Source organism: Adiantum capillus-veneris, chromosome 28, assembly GCF_014529385.1.
Source record: "Adiantum capillus-veneris isolate H3 chromosome 28, ASM1452938v2, whole genome shotgun sequence".
NCBI lineage: Eukaryota > Viridiplantae > Streptophyta > Polypodiopsida > Polypodiales > Pteridaceae > Adiantum > Adiantum capillus-veneris.
Genome location: NC_140958.1, coordinates 75,644,020 through 75,657,170, shown reverse-complemented (window position 1 = coordinate 75,657,170; position 13,151 = coordinate 75,644,020). Strand labels below are relative to the sequence as shown.

At 44.6% G+C, this 13,151-nt stretch overlaps 1 pseudogene across 1 annotated transcript; it reads left to right on the top strand.

The window, feature by feature from the left end:
- The first annotated feature begins 270 nt into the window (after positions 1 to 270).
- On the top strand, positions 271 to 12,917 carry LOC147420705 (BAHD acyltransferase DCR-like; annotated as a pseudogene). Its single transcript, XR_015187029.1, has 3 exons — positions 271 to 671; positions 763 to 1,233; positions 11,673 to 12,917. The product of XR_015187029.1 is annotated as a BAHD acyltransferase DCR-like (transcript).
- Positions 12,918 to 13,151: the final 234 nt, after the last annotated feature.

Below are 13,151 nucleotides of genomic sequence, written 5' to 3'. Positions count from 1 at the left end.
AGTGCTGGGTTCCATAAACTTTTGCGTCAATGCATATATTATGTAGGCCTATGTTGAAGCAAGTACACGTTCCTTGTTCATACCAATGCATATATTATGTATGTTGAGGTGGATGACACGAGAAGCAAGTACACGTTGTTTCTCTCTCGACGGCACACGAGAAGCTTGGCAACCCCCCTCGCTCGCTCCTTCGACTTCGAGTCTTCCTCTTCTTCCTCCCCCATAGCACTGCGCACCCCGCACCATCGGGCCCACCTCGGCTCACTAGTGAAGAGAGAGAGACAGCACAAAATTTAAAGCTCTCTTCTGTCCTCCCTTTGCTCCCCTGCATAGTCCCACGTGCGTGAGTTCGCTATCGCTGGTAATTGTGTGAAAGGTGCCTGTGCGCTCGCGCTCATTTATCTTTTATCTTCTCCTAGAGTGACAGCGTTTACGAACGATCTCTAATGGTTGGGTGTCGAAGTCGGCACGTCCACTTGTTTAGAGCTCAGAACCAGACGGAGGCACTCCCCTAATTGAAATAATTTCGTTGCTTGTTTGACTGAGCCTCTGAGCGAACAGCAAAAGGCCATAAATTACAGCTGCTGTAAGCTATCACACTACACAATTTGTAACCTTCAGACTCTTGCATTCTTGCTAGCCCAGCCTCGACGTCAGGAACTTCGATTATGGTGAGAGCTTAGCTTCTCTTGGTTGGCTCGGCGAGCGAGAAAGTCTTTTTGAGATGAGCTATTTTAATAAGATGCGTGAATGTGGGTGCAGGGGGTGGCAGAGCATCATGAAGTGAGAGTAGAGAAGGTGAGCAAGGTGGTGATGGCGGCAAGCGGCGGCGGGATGAGGAGGATGGTGTTTCTGACAAGCTGTGATCTGGTGTGCCGCTCGTACCCCTACATAAACAGGCTGTTCTTCTTCAAGAGCGAGTGCGGGCCAGTGCAGGTGAGCGCGATGAAGGAAGGGCTGGCCAGAGCTCTAGTGAGCTTCTACCCATTGGCGGGCCGGTTCTGTGTGGATGAGGAGGGCAGGTTGCAGATCTTGGTGGACGACTCTGCTGCCACCATTGTGGAAAGCGGTGGCGGTGGCGGTGGCGTGGATTTTGTGGAGGCGTCGTGTGACCTGCCGTTTGCCGCTCTAGCGCTCGACGGCTTCCAGTATCGCCACGTGTTCCTTAAGCTGGCTCCGCGCACGCACTACCTTCGATGCGATTATCTCAACGAGCCTATCCTCTCCGTTCAGGTTCTCTCTTTTAAAGCGCTCTCTCTCTCTCTCTCTCTCTCCCTCTCACACACACACACACACGCACACACAACCTTTAATTTCAACTCTGAAGCTCTATATTGATATTGATAACTACCTTTAATAATGGCTAGGCTAAAATTGATCTTGGAAGCAAAAATTTTGCGAACCACTCGTTAGGAAGCGAATGTCTTCTCTTTACCGACTCGACCCTCAACTCTCGTAGCTGCCCCTCATAGCATCGAAGCAGGGATGTGACCGCTTTTAGGTTCACATTTCGTGAAGGGGTATCTCCGCGGATATCCCTTGCTAGAAAATGTAGATCCGTTGTGGGTTAGAAAGAAAAATCCAACGGACCTACAACGTGGCGAGCTACACGTCAAAGCTGGCGGAGGACCTAGTTGATGGGTGAGGGGATCAACCTAGCGCACAAGTGGAGGGAGGGCAGGTGGCGGGCGAGGGAGGGAGCCAAGGGTGGAATGGCCACACCCAAGGGAGGAGGCAATGGAAAGATGGGTTTTTGTACTTATAAGGGATTGCCAAAGACGCACCGAGGTGCTCGCAACGGTCTGGCTTAGCACAGTTCATTCTCTCTAATCGCTAGGCAGTGAGACCGACTTCGCCCTTCGAGCGTCTGAAAGGGGATGCATTACAAGATTTTAGTAACACTCAAGGAGGAAAGAAATGGAATCTTCGATGTCATTCACAAGGAGACTAGTACTTGTGTCAAAAAGCATCTGCCAGGCACTAGAGTGCCCCCTCTCTCCCTCCCTCCCTCCCTCCCTCTTAGACTTGCGAGGATGAAGGGCCCTTCAAAACCCATACCCGTATGCCTATTGATAGTCGGTTGTCCTCTGCACTAAAGACCGTGAGGTCCTTAATGAAGCCCAAGCCGTGGGATTAACAACGCACAAGCAGGGCTCGAAATTCAAAAACACGGTGCGCTGTCGCATGTTGTCCGAGTTTATTTTTTTGGCCAAGTTAGCAAATTCTCGTTTGTGTTCACCATCAAAAGGTGTGTTTTGCCTTGTGTGGTTAGGGCAACAGCTTGTCAACAAGCAGATGGTGAGTTCAATTCACCTTGAGGGTGTTGACCACGACCCTTTTTTAATCGTCCATCTGTCTCAAGATTTCCCCGCCTCAAGATTTCCCCGTTGGGGTTACAGTCGTTGATCCCATTTCTCCAGCTTCATTGGAATACCCCGTGGGACTTAGTGTTGTGGGCCGGCCATACAATCTACGAGCTGTTGAAAAAGCGAATCTGTAGTGTGGGGGGTGTGATTGTTTGAGACATCCCCAATCGGGATATTGCCACTAACTACGCTAACTACCAGTCAAGTCCACCTACCACCTAAGTAGTGCAAAATTTGGTCAAAACGACTTTACTAACGTTTACATTGAGAGTAAGAGTTGGATTTTGTATATCTTATTTTGTCAAGTAGAATGGTATCAAAAAACTCTTTTTGACAATGGGTGCCGTCGATTGGTGCTAGGTTGAAGAAGCTAGGTTTTTTGCCTTTCTATGGCAAAGTCTTTGACAATGTTTGACTGTGTTTCCTTTAGCTTCTGAGTTAAAGCAATGATGGATTTAAGTGGTGATCTTTGTTTTATTGGTTTCTTAAATGCCAAATCTTGAACTTGTCAAGTTCAAAGTTTTTTTTTTGAGAAAATAAGTTATTGTGTTAAGGAAAAAACAACTTACAATTGGGTCTCACAGGAGGGGAGAGACATTCCATCATTGTTTTGTTGGTTTCTTAAATGCCAAATCTTGAACTTGACAAGTTCAAAGTTTTTTTTTTTTGGAGAAAATAAGATATTATGTTAAGGAAAAAACAACTCACAATTGGGTCCCATAGGAGGGGAGAGACATTCCATAGGGAAAACTTACAGATCCACGCAAGCTTAAGCCATAGAAAGCATGTTCTCCAAGTAGTACTTCTCTATTGGCTCTGCCATCTATGGCATTTCTGAATTACAAATAGAGACAAGGGAAATACACCTCTCATGTGATTGAGATCGAAATTCGAAAACACGGTGCGCTCTCGCATGTTGTCCGAGTTTATTTTTTTGGCCAAGCTAGCAAATTCTCGTTTGTGTTCACCATCAAAAGGTGTGTTTTGCCTTGTGTGGTTAGGGCAACAGCCTGTCAACAAGCAGATTGTGAGTTCAATTCACCTTGAGGGTGTTGACCACGACCCTTTTTTAATTGTCCATCTGCCTCAAGATTTCCCCGCCTCAAGATTTCCCCGTTGGGGTTACAGTCGTTGATCCCATTTCTCCAGCTTCATTGGAATACCCCGTGGGACTTAGTGTTGTGGGCCGGCCATACAATCTACGGGCTGTTGAAAAAGCGAATCTGTAGTGTGGGGGGTGATTGTTTGAGACATCCCCAATCGGAATATAGCCACTAACTACGCTAACTACCAGTCAAGTCCACCTACCACCTAAGTAGTGCAAAATTTGGTCAAAACGACTTTACTAACGTTTACATTGAGAGTAAGAGTTGGATTTTGTATATCTTATTTTGTCAAGTAGAATGGTATCAAAAAACTCTTTTTGACAATGGGTGCCGTCGATTGGTGCTAGGTTGAAGAAGCTAGGTTTTTTGCCTTTCTATGGCAAAGTCTTTGACAATGTTTGACTGTGTTTCCTTTAGCTTCTGAGTTAAAGCAATGATGGATTTAAGTGGTGATCTTTGTTTTATTGGTTTCTTAAATGCCAAATCTTGAACTTGTCAAGTTCAAAGTTTTTTTTTTTGAGAAAATTAGTTATTATGTTAAGGAAAAAACAACTTACAATTGGGTCTCACAAGAGGGGAGAGACATTCCATCATTGTTTTGTTGGTTTCTTAAATGCCAAATCTTGAACTTGACAAGTTCAAATTTTTTATTTATTTTTGGAGAAAATAAGATAATATGTTAAGGAAAAAACAACTCACAATTGGGTCCCATAGGAGGGGAGAGACATTCCATAGGGAAAACTTACAGATCCAAGCAAGCTTAAGCCATAGAAAGCATGTTCTCCAAGTAGTACTTCTCTATTGGCTCTGCCATCTATGGCATTTCTGAATTACAAATAGAGACAAGGGAAATATACCTCTCATGTGATTGAGATAAGAAACAAATAATTTCTTGATCTTTATTAGGAATGATGGTGAATTGTCTTCAATATTGTGGTCGAAAATGGTTTCATGTCTTTGGCTCCAGCAAGCAAGCGAATCTCTAAAGATTCTAAAGTGGAATATCCACTCAGATGCATTCTTCTAGTAGAATCTCCTCGACTGGAAATTGCTAGGGGTGCACTTCTCTGTAGCAATTACGTAAAATTTGCAATTTCTTGCCACTGCGTAGGTAGTCTAAACTTATATGCCCCGGATCTTCATTAGCTTGGCATCTTTTGCATTTTCCATCTCCTATTTTGTCCTGGAGAGCTTTTCTACCAATCAAAATGCCCTTATGGATAATAAGCCATGCTAAGAAGTTGTGTTTAATTTGAATAGAAAAACTCCAAACATGAATGTGTACATCCATTGCTTTGAGTACTATGTAGGATTTCATTTCCTATTCAACCTTTCCTTGAGGTCTTCATCAAAGTTCGGAAGCCTATTAAAGCTAAAGTAAGCTTTCCTTGCCTAGCCTTGATGTAACAGATGATTATTGAGTGAAATTCACAGCTTTTAATTAGATGACATAATTTAACATGCACAGAGACTCAACCAAGGGTTAGATTACTAGAGTTAGTAATGTGAGACTCGGCTAGGTCCCATTTTCTACAGATTTTTCCAATTTCTAAAGCCATCTCTAAAGCATTTGTTGATCTTTAAGGGAATGGGACCTCCCAATAATTTTCGGTATCTAGCCAGTGCAAATTGAATCTTGCAGCAAAAAATGAGTGGTTAATACATGCGATTGAGGTATGTGCAAACCCTTTTGCACTTCAAACTAGGATCTCCACATCCTAATAAATCTTGAAGATAGAATCTATCTTCAAATGTTCCTTTTCAGGAGGCATGCCCAAAACTTAGAATTGGATACAACCATGACTAACCATTTACTTGCACGCTTTACTGACGTACATACCAAGTATAGCAACCCCAATCCACCTATTGATAGCACCGGTCACTATCAGCATTAGAGAATCTAATCCCTTTTAGATTTCCTTCTCGCATTTGTTTCTTCACTAGCCATCCCAAGGCATCTAGTACAATAACATACATCAATGGAGCAAGAGGACAACCTTGGGTGGTGGACCTCATTAGGGATATAGTATTAGTTAATTCCCCATTTAAGGCAATTTTTGCAAATGTTGAGGGATATTGGGATGGTTAGCTCAAGCGGCCTAGATCTGGGCAGGGTTTCTAAAGATCAAAACATGTGCTGTAATAATAGTTTTGCTTCATGTCACGAGGTAGATTGGAGGAATCTACAAACATTCCATATAATAAGATGGAAACGGTGGTGCGCACACGTTGTCGATTGGAAAGTGCAGTAGAATCGAGGCCCACCACGCCCCTTCAAAGATCCACTGCTTACTCCATTAGGGTTTTGAGAACTTCAATAGCTTGGAGAATCCGAAGCGACGCGATTGGGTGCTGTTTGGATTGCGGCCTTGCACGTCTATCATTGGGTTTTCCTGATATCAAGTCGTGCCATCTCCAATAGGTGTGCGCTTAGTGACGGGTGGTGGATGGCTAGTCGCTTGTTCTTATTCCCACTGGTTGCCAACATGGCATTGGTAGTTGTGTGTGTGTGTGTGTGTGTGGGAGAATGGATGGCTAGTCGCTTATTCTTATTCCCATTGGGCGCCAACATGGCATTGGTAGCTCTGTGTGTGAGTGTGTGTGTCGGAGAGAGTTTTTTTTTTTCTTTCATATTACCAGAAGAAGAAGTGTGACGTTTTCAGCATTTTTTGGCTGAGGAGTCGTGTCGAGAGAAAGATTGGGGGGGGAGACCTAGCTATTTTTTTGAGATTGGGGAGACCTAGCTATGTGGTGCAGAAGTTGGTCTAAGTAAGCATTGGATGCTAGGTTGAAGAAGCTAGGTTTTTGGCCTTTCTATGGAAAATGCCTCAATGTATGGTTGTGTTTCCTTTAGCTTTGCAGTGAAAGCAATGATGGCTTTAAGTGGTGATCCTTTAAGTCATTGTTTTGTTGGTTTCTTTAATTCCAAATCTTGAACCTACAATCTCAAAGTTTTGTCTTTTTGAGAGAACAAGATATTATATTAAGGAGAAAACAAGTCACGAGTGGGTCTCACAAGAAGGGGGAGTGGCATTCCATAGGAAATCAACTTACAGGTCCAAGCAAGCATAAGCCATAGAAAGCCTATCCTCGGAGTAGTACTTCAATATCAAATCCTTTTGGCTCTACCATCTATGGTAGTTTTAAATTACAAATAGGGACAAGGAAAATACATCTCTTATGTGATTGAGATAAGAAACAAATAATTTCTTGATTTCTATTAGGAATGATGGTGAATTAGCTCCAAAGCTATGGTTGAAGATAGCTTCATTTCTTTCGTTCTTTGTAGTGAAAGCAATGATGGCTTTAAGTGGTGATCCATCTTGAACCTACAAGCTCAAAGCTTTCTCTTTTTATATTAAGGAGAAAACAAGTTACGAGTGGGTCTCACAGGAAGGGGGAGCGGCATAAGCCATAGAAAGCCTATCCTCGGAGTAGTACTTCAACATCAGATCCTTTCGGTTCTGCCATCTATGGCATTTCTTAATTACAAATTGGGACTAGGGAAATACACCTCTCATGTGATTGAGATAAGAAACAAATAATTTCTTGATCTCTATTAGGAAAGATGGTGAATTGTCTTCAAAATTGTTGTTGAAGATAGTCTCATATGAGTCTTTGGTTCTAGCAAGCCCAGAGGTAAGCGAATCTTCAAAGATTCCAAAGTGGAATATTCACTCAGATGTATTCTTCTAGCAAAATCACCTCGACTGGAAATTGCTAGGGGTGCACTTCTCCATAGCAGCTACGTAAAATCTGCAATTTCTTACCACTGTGTAGGTAGTCCAGAATTATATGGCCCATATCTTCATTAGCTTGGCATCTTTTGCATTTTCCATCTTCTATTTTGGCCTGAAGAGCTTTTGTACCAATCCAAATGCCCTGATGGATGATAAGCTATGCTAAGAAGTTGTGTTTAATTTGAATAGCAAAACTCCAAACACTTTTTGAATCTTATCATCCATGCTAAGAAGTTGTATTTAATTTGAATAGCAAAACTCCAAACACTTTTTGAATCTGTACATCCATTGCTTTGAGTACTAGGCAGGATTCCATTTCTTATTCAACCTTTTCTTGAGGTCTTCATCAAAGTTCAGAACCCTGTTAAAGCCAAAGTAAGCTTTCCTTGCCTAGCCTTGATGTAACAGATGATTGCTGTGAGTGAAATTCACAGCTTTTAATAAGGTCTTGACATAATTTAACCTGCACAAAGACTCAACCAAGGGTTAGATTACTAGAGTTAGTAATTTGAGTGAGACTCAGCCAGGTCCCATTTACTTACAGATCTTTCCAATTTCTAAAGCCATCTCTAAAGCATTTGTTGAGCTTTAAGGGGATGTGACCTCCCAATGATTTTCGGTATCTAGCCAGTGCAAATTGAATCTTGCAGCAAAAAATGAGTGGTTAATACATGTGACTGAGGTATGTGTAAACCCTTTTGCACTCCAAACTAGGATCTCCACATTGAGACTGTCAATTTGCTTTCCATTGGTTTGATATTCCAATTAGAGGTGATGAAGTCCCGTATGTTTAGATTGGTCCATGCCTTATACTCTTGAAGATAGAATCTATCTGTAAATGTTCCTTTTCTGGAGGCATGCTCAAAACTTAGAATTGGATACAACCATGACTATCCATTTGCCTGCAAGCTTTACTGAAGTACATACCAAGTTTAGCAACCCCAATCCACCTCTTGATAGCACCGGTCACTATCAGCACCAGAGATTTTAATCCCTTTTAGATTTCCTCCTTGCATCTGTTTCTTCACCAGCCACCCCAAGGCATCTAGCACAATAACATACATCAATGGAGCAAGAGGACAACCTTGAGTGATGGGCCTCATTACGGATATAGTATTAGCTAATTCCCCATTTAAGGCAATTTTTTGCAAATGTTGAGGGTATTGGGATGGTTAGCTTAAGCAGCCTAGATCTGGGCTGGGTTTCTAAAGATCGATACATGTGCTGTGATAATAGTTTTGCTTCATGTCACGAGGTAGATTGGAGGAATCTACAAACATTCCATTAAATAAGATGGAAACGGTGGTGCGCACGCGGTGTCGATTGGAAAGTGCAACAGAATGGAGGTCCACCACGCCCCTTCAATGATCCACCGCTTACTCCATTGGGGTTGTGAGAACTTCAATAGCTTGGAGAATCCGAAGCGACGCGATTGCGTGCTGTTTGGATTGCGGCCTTGCACGTCAACCATTGGATTTTCCTAATATCAAGTCGTGCCATCTCCAATAGGTGTGCGCTTAGTGACGGGTGATGGATGGCTAGTCGCTTATTCTTATTCCCACCGCGTGCCAACATAGCATTGGCAGCTCTCTCTCTCTCTCTCTCTCTCTCTCTCTCTCTCTCTCTCTCTCTCTGTCGGAGAGAGTTATTTATTCCCACCGCGCGCCAACATAGCATTGGCAGCTCTCTCTCTCTCTCTCTCTCTCTCTCTCTCTCTCTCTCTCTGTCGGAGAGAGTTATTTTTTTCCTTGGGAAAATTACCAAAATACCCCTCTAATTTGCGTTTCAAAAATTCCCAATATACCCCTCATATTATGTCATAAATTCCCAAAATGCCCTTCAAATTTTCCAAAATTCCAAGAATACCCCTGGTTGTGAGAGTAAATTTATCCGAAGATAAATTTTTTTGTAGCTTTTCATAAGAAGACTGATCGTCTATCAATACAAGATACTAAAACTAGAATTTGAGTTGGTTATGTAGGCTTTGGAGATGAATTGCATCATTATTTTTAGACATAATTGTCTTTTTTTGGGAGGTAATTTGTGACAAATCACATGCTAAGCACTAAAAAACAAGTCTCTGTTGTCGAAAAAGAATAAAGATTAGAAAATCGTGAACGATTAATCCAACTAAAATAGATTTTGGGAATTTCCACAAATTTAGATGGGTATTTTGGTAATTTTCCCTTTTTTCTTTCATATTACCAGAAAAAGAAGTGTGACGTTTTCGGCATTTTCAGGTTGAGGTGTCGTGTAGGGTAAAACCCCCAACTTAAGGCCACCTAAGAGAGGGAGCCTAGATCTCTGATCTCCGAGCCCAATTATAACGAATCAGTAGCTCATTTGATTCGCTTTGTCGAGAGCTTCACGAAAAAATTGATCTCAACTTTTTTTACGATCGGAGCCAAAAGTTATTAATCCATTTATGCATTCCTGTGTAACAAAAATGGGTGTGAAAAAGAATACACACCAACCCCAAAAGAAAGACATGGGTGCCAACAAGGATTAAAGTCATCCATAGCCCAATGAAAAGGTTGCATTTCAAATAAGATGAACGTTGAGCATTCTTTTGAATTCCACAAAGTTGGTTCAGCTTTGTCTTATTATTGGGGTTGTCATTGTCCTTTCTTTGGGGGGTGGTTTTTTATTGGCCCCTTTACCCTAGAGAGAAAGGGCGGGGTGAGTGTGTGTGTGTGTGTGTGTGACGTTTTCAGCATTTTCTGGCTGAGGTGTTGTGTAGAGAGAAGGATTGGGGGCTAAGCTCTGCATTGTTCTCACCAGATGGGAAGGGAAGAGGTAAAGAGCATGTAGAGAGCGGGAGGCTGCAGGCCTGGCTGGGAGGTTAGAGGCGTTGATGGGGCAGTTCCGCGCCTATGAGCAGTTGAGCAACTCCTTTGATGGGCTTAAAACGAGCAGGCGATAGAGCCTTCTTGGCTGCTCCCTCCCCCCCCCCCCCCCCCCCCCAAACCGATAATGAGAGAGAGAGAGAGAGAGAGAGAGAGAGAGAGAGAGAGGCCGTGTGTCAGGGCAAGGCAGACACATAGTTTTTTTGTTGGTTGTTGTGGCGATGATGCTATCGGCATTGCAGGGGGGGCGTGGCGATGGTGCTTCTTCAATCATTTTTAGTGGCTTTGTGAGCAGGCATCCCGATTAGCCTCCTTAATGGGGACAGAGAGAGATGGATCCGATGTTATGCTAGACATCCCCATTAGGAGTAGATGCTGCTTTGAGAGAGAGAGAGAGAGAGAGAGAGAGAGAGAGAGAGAGAGAGATTAGCTGCAGGCGCTGGTTTGTGAAGATTCGGTCCCAATCTGAGGGTTTTGTGATTGTAGTCTGTAGACCAATTAGGTGAGTAAGTAAGGCGCGTGTGTCACACAGGCAACCGGACATGTCAACAGAAGCTTGTTCGGGTGTCGTGTGTGGGCGGTCAAAAGCATTTGCAACAGAAATTGTCGCTCAGTCGGGATGCGCCAGCTATGTGCTTTTGCAGAAGGGAGCGAGACGTTTCAGGGATGCTACCATATTATCAAATATATATGATGATTATGTGACGACGTCATGGTGTGTGTGTGTGGCCTTCGAGACGGTTGAAAGAGAGTTTTGTGGAAGGAGAGTTCATTTAGGCGCGTGTCACACTGGGACGGGCGCCCATGGGGATTTGCAGGCAGTGGCAGCCTTTTCATGTCACATTGGGTCAATACTAAAATGTTGGCTATAGGCTTCAGCGAACAGGCATTGGCCAAGTGGTTTGACGAGCGCGTTTCATGCTGCAGGACAGGGCTCAAGGCCTCTCTCGCGCTCTCCCGCCCTCACTTTTTCAGTTGTCCACCACTTTGAGAAGATGGCCGGGCAAGCGAGGCCGCCCCTCTGACAATACCTCGCGACCAACTTCGCTATTTTTCACCGACGAATGACGGCGCGCCATCTCAGCTTGGACCGCTTTTGCCTGCCCCAGTGTGACACGGGCCTTACATCTGTATCTCTAGGAGAGCTATATAATATATACCATCAAATATGTGACAATGCTGAGTCACCGTGGTGGGGCTTGCGCGTGCGCATGCGCCCGGCCCTCTGCACGATAGCTGTTGACTAAAACTTAGCTGTTGACTAAAACTGACTGAAAGAGAGTTGCAAGGGGAAATTTTGTGGGAAGGGGTCTCATTTACATCAATATCTCCAAATACAAATGGCTTGAAAAAAGGTGAGCTCGTGCTCGTGCTCGTGCATGGGAACTCTAAAGATTAAAGGAAAATGGAAATGACACACACACACATTACATTGTATCCACACTGAACTTGGTGACTGAAGACGGTGACCTCCCTACAGAGCCTCTCTCCACTTTCACGAGGCTCTTCACTTGCTAGAAGTACCCTTTCTCTAATGCATTTAAGATGTTTACAAAGAATAATTTTGTTTCTCAACTCGTGGAGATCTAATTGGCCGTTTTTCTTGGAAACCAGGTGACAAAGTTCAAAGATGGTGGTGGCTACAGCGTGGGCGTGTCCATGAGTCATGCAGTGGCCGATGCCCAGTCCTTTTACGATTTTGTCAAGTGCTGGGGGGAGGTTTGCAGAGGAGTAGCTGTAAGCGTACCTCCCTTGCACATGCGCGATGCGCTAAGTGTGACCGCGCTATTTCCAACACACTCGAAGCTGCCTTCCTTCGTCTCAGTTTCTCATGCCAAGGTCCCTAACGGATGCGACGATATCTTCTCCGCGCGTGCTTCCCAGCTTGAAGAAGAGCTTATTTCAGCCTTTTCTCCGAGCAAAGAGCCTCCGAGTGGTGTGACTGCTGTGGATGAGCTTGTGAAGGAGCTTGAGCACATGGGTATAGTGGGTACTAAGGCTTCAGTTGTACGGACTCGAGCGCCCATCATGGAGAAACAACTGGAGGACGAGGAACATCGACGACCCCGTTCAGACCTTATGCAGAAGGTCTTCTCTTTCAGCTTGGAGAAGCTGCAGCAGTTGAAACACAAGGCCAACGGACTGATGGCTCACCTCCCTTACAATATGCAGGAATGCAACGGCGGCAGTGAGGTGTTTTATAAAATGTGGAACGATGAGGCAGGGAGCAAGCAGAAGGGTTTCACCACATTCGAGGCCTTCTGTGCCCATTGGTGGCAATGCTTCGTCCGAGCCAAGCGTCTAGCGGAGGCTCAGCCGGTGTTCCTCCTCATCCCGATCAATTGCCGGCAGAGGTTTCTAGATATACCACAGAGCTACTTTGGGAATGCATTGGACGGGGGGTTGGTGAAATTGACAGCGGGAGAGTTGTGCGGGGCGGAGATAGGGGTGGTTGCAAGCAAGATCCACGAAGCCATCATGGCTGTGACGGAGGAGGGCTTCAAGCACTACATCCGAGAAGCGGAGAGGAAGAGGAATGCCATTCCGCACTTTGACCGCACTGGCCTTTTTCACATCGTGGACTCTCCAAAGTACCCTGTCTACGACGTAGATTTTGGATTCGGCACCCCTGAGGCTGTTCGCGCTGAAGGATTCCGGTTCGGTGCCGAGGTCCAGATCCTTGCCGGCAGGCTCGGCCCCGGCAGTTTTGATCTTTTCTGTGCCCTCGACGCAGATACAATGTGTTCTCTTGAGAACGACGCTTCCTTCCTCGCATGCTGCTGAGTACTCACTGCTCTGCTTGCACCCACCATTCCTTGTCCTTCATTTTTCATATAAATATTCACCACATTTCTTATCTATGCAGGTCTGTTTTCTCAATTCCGTTCCGTTCTCTCTCTCTCTCTCTCTCTCTCTCTCTGTCTCTCTCTCTGTCTCTCCATATCCGTCCAACGTAGTTTACTTGGAAGTTGGAGGAGGAGGAGGAGGAGGAGGAGGAGGAGGCGGGGCGGGGCGGGCGGGGGGGGGAGGGGGTAGCTCTTTGTTTAGAGGAGAGTAATGCCAGTTTGTAGGCGTGATTTGCTTTGAGAGAGA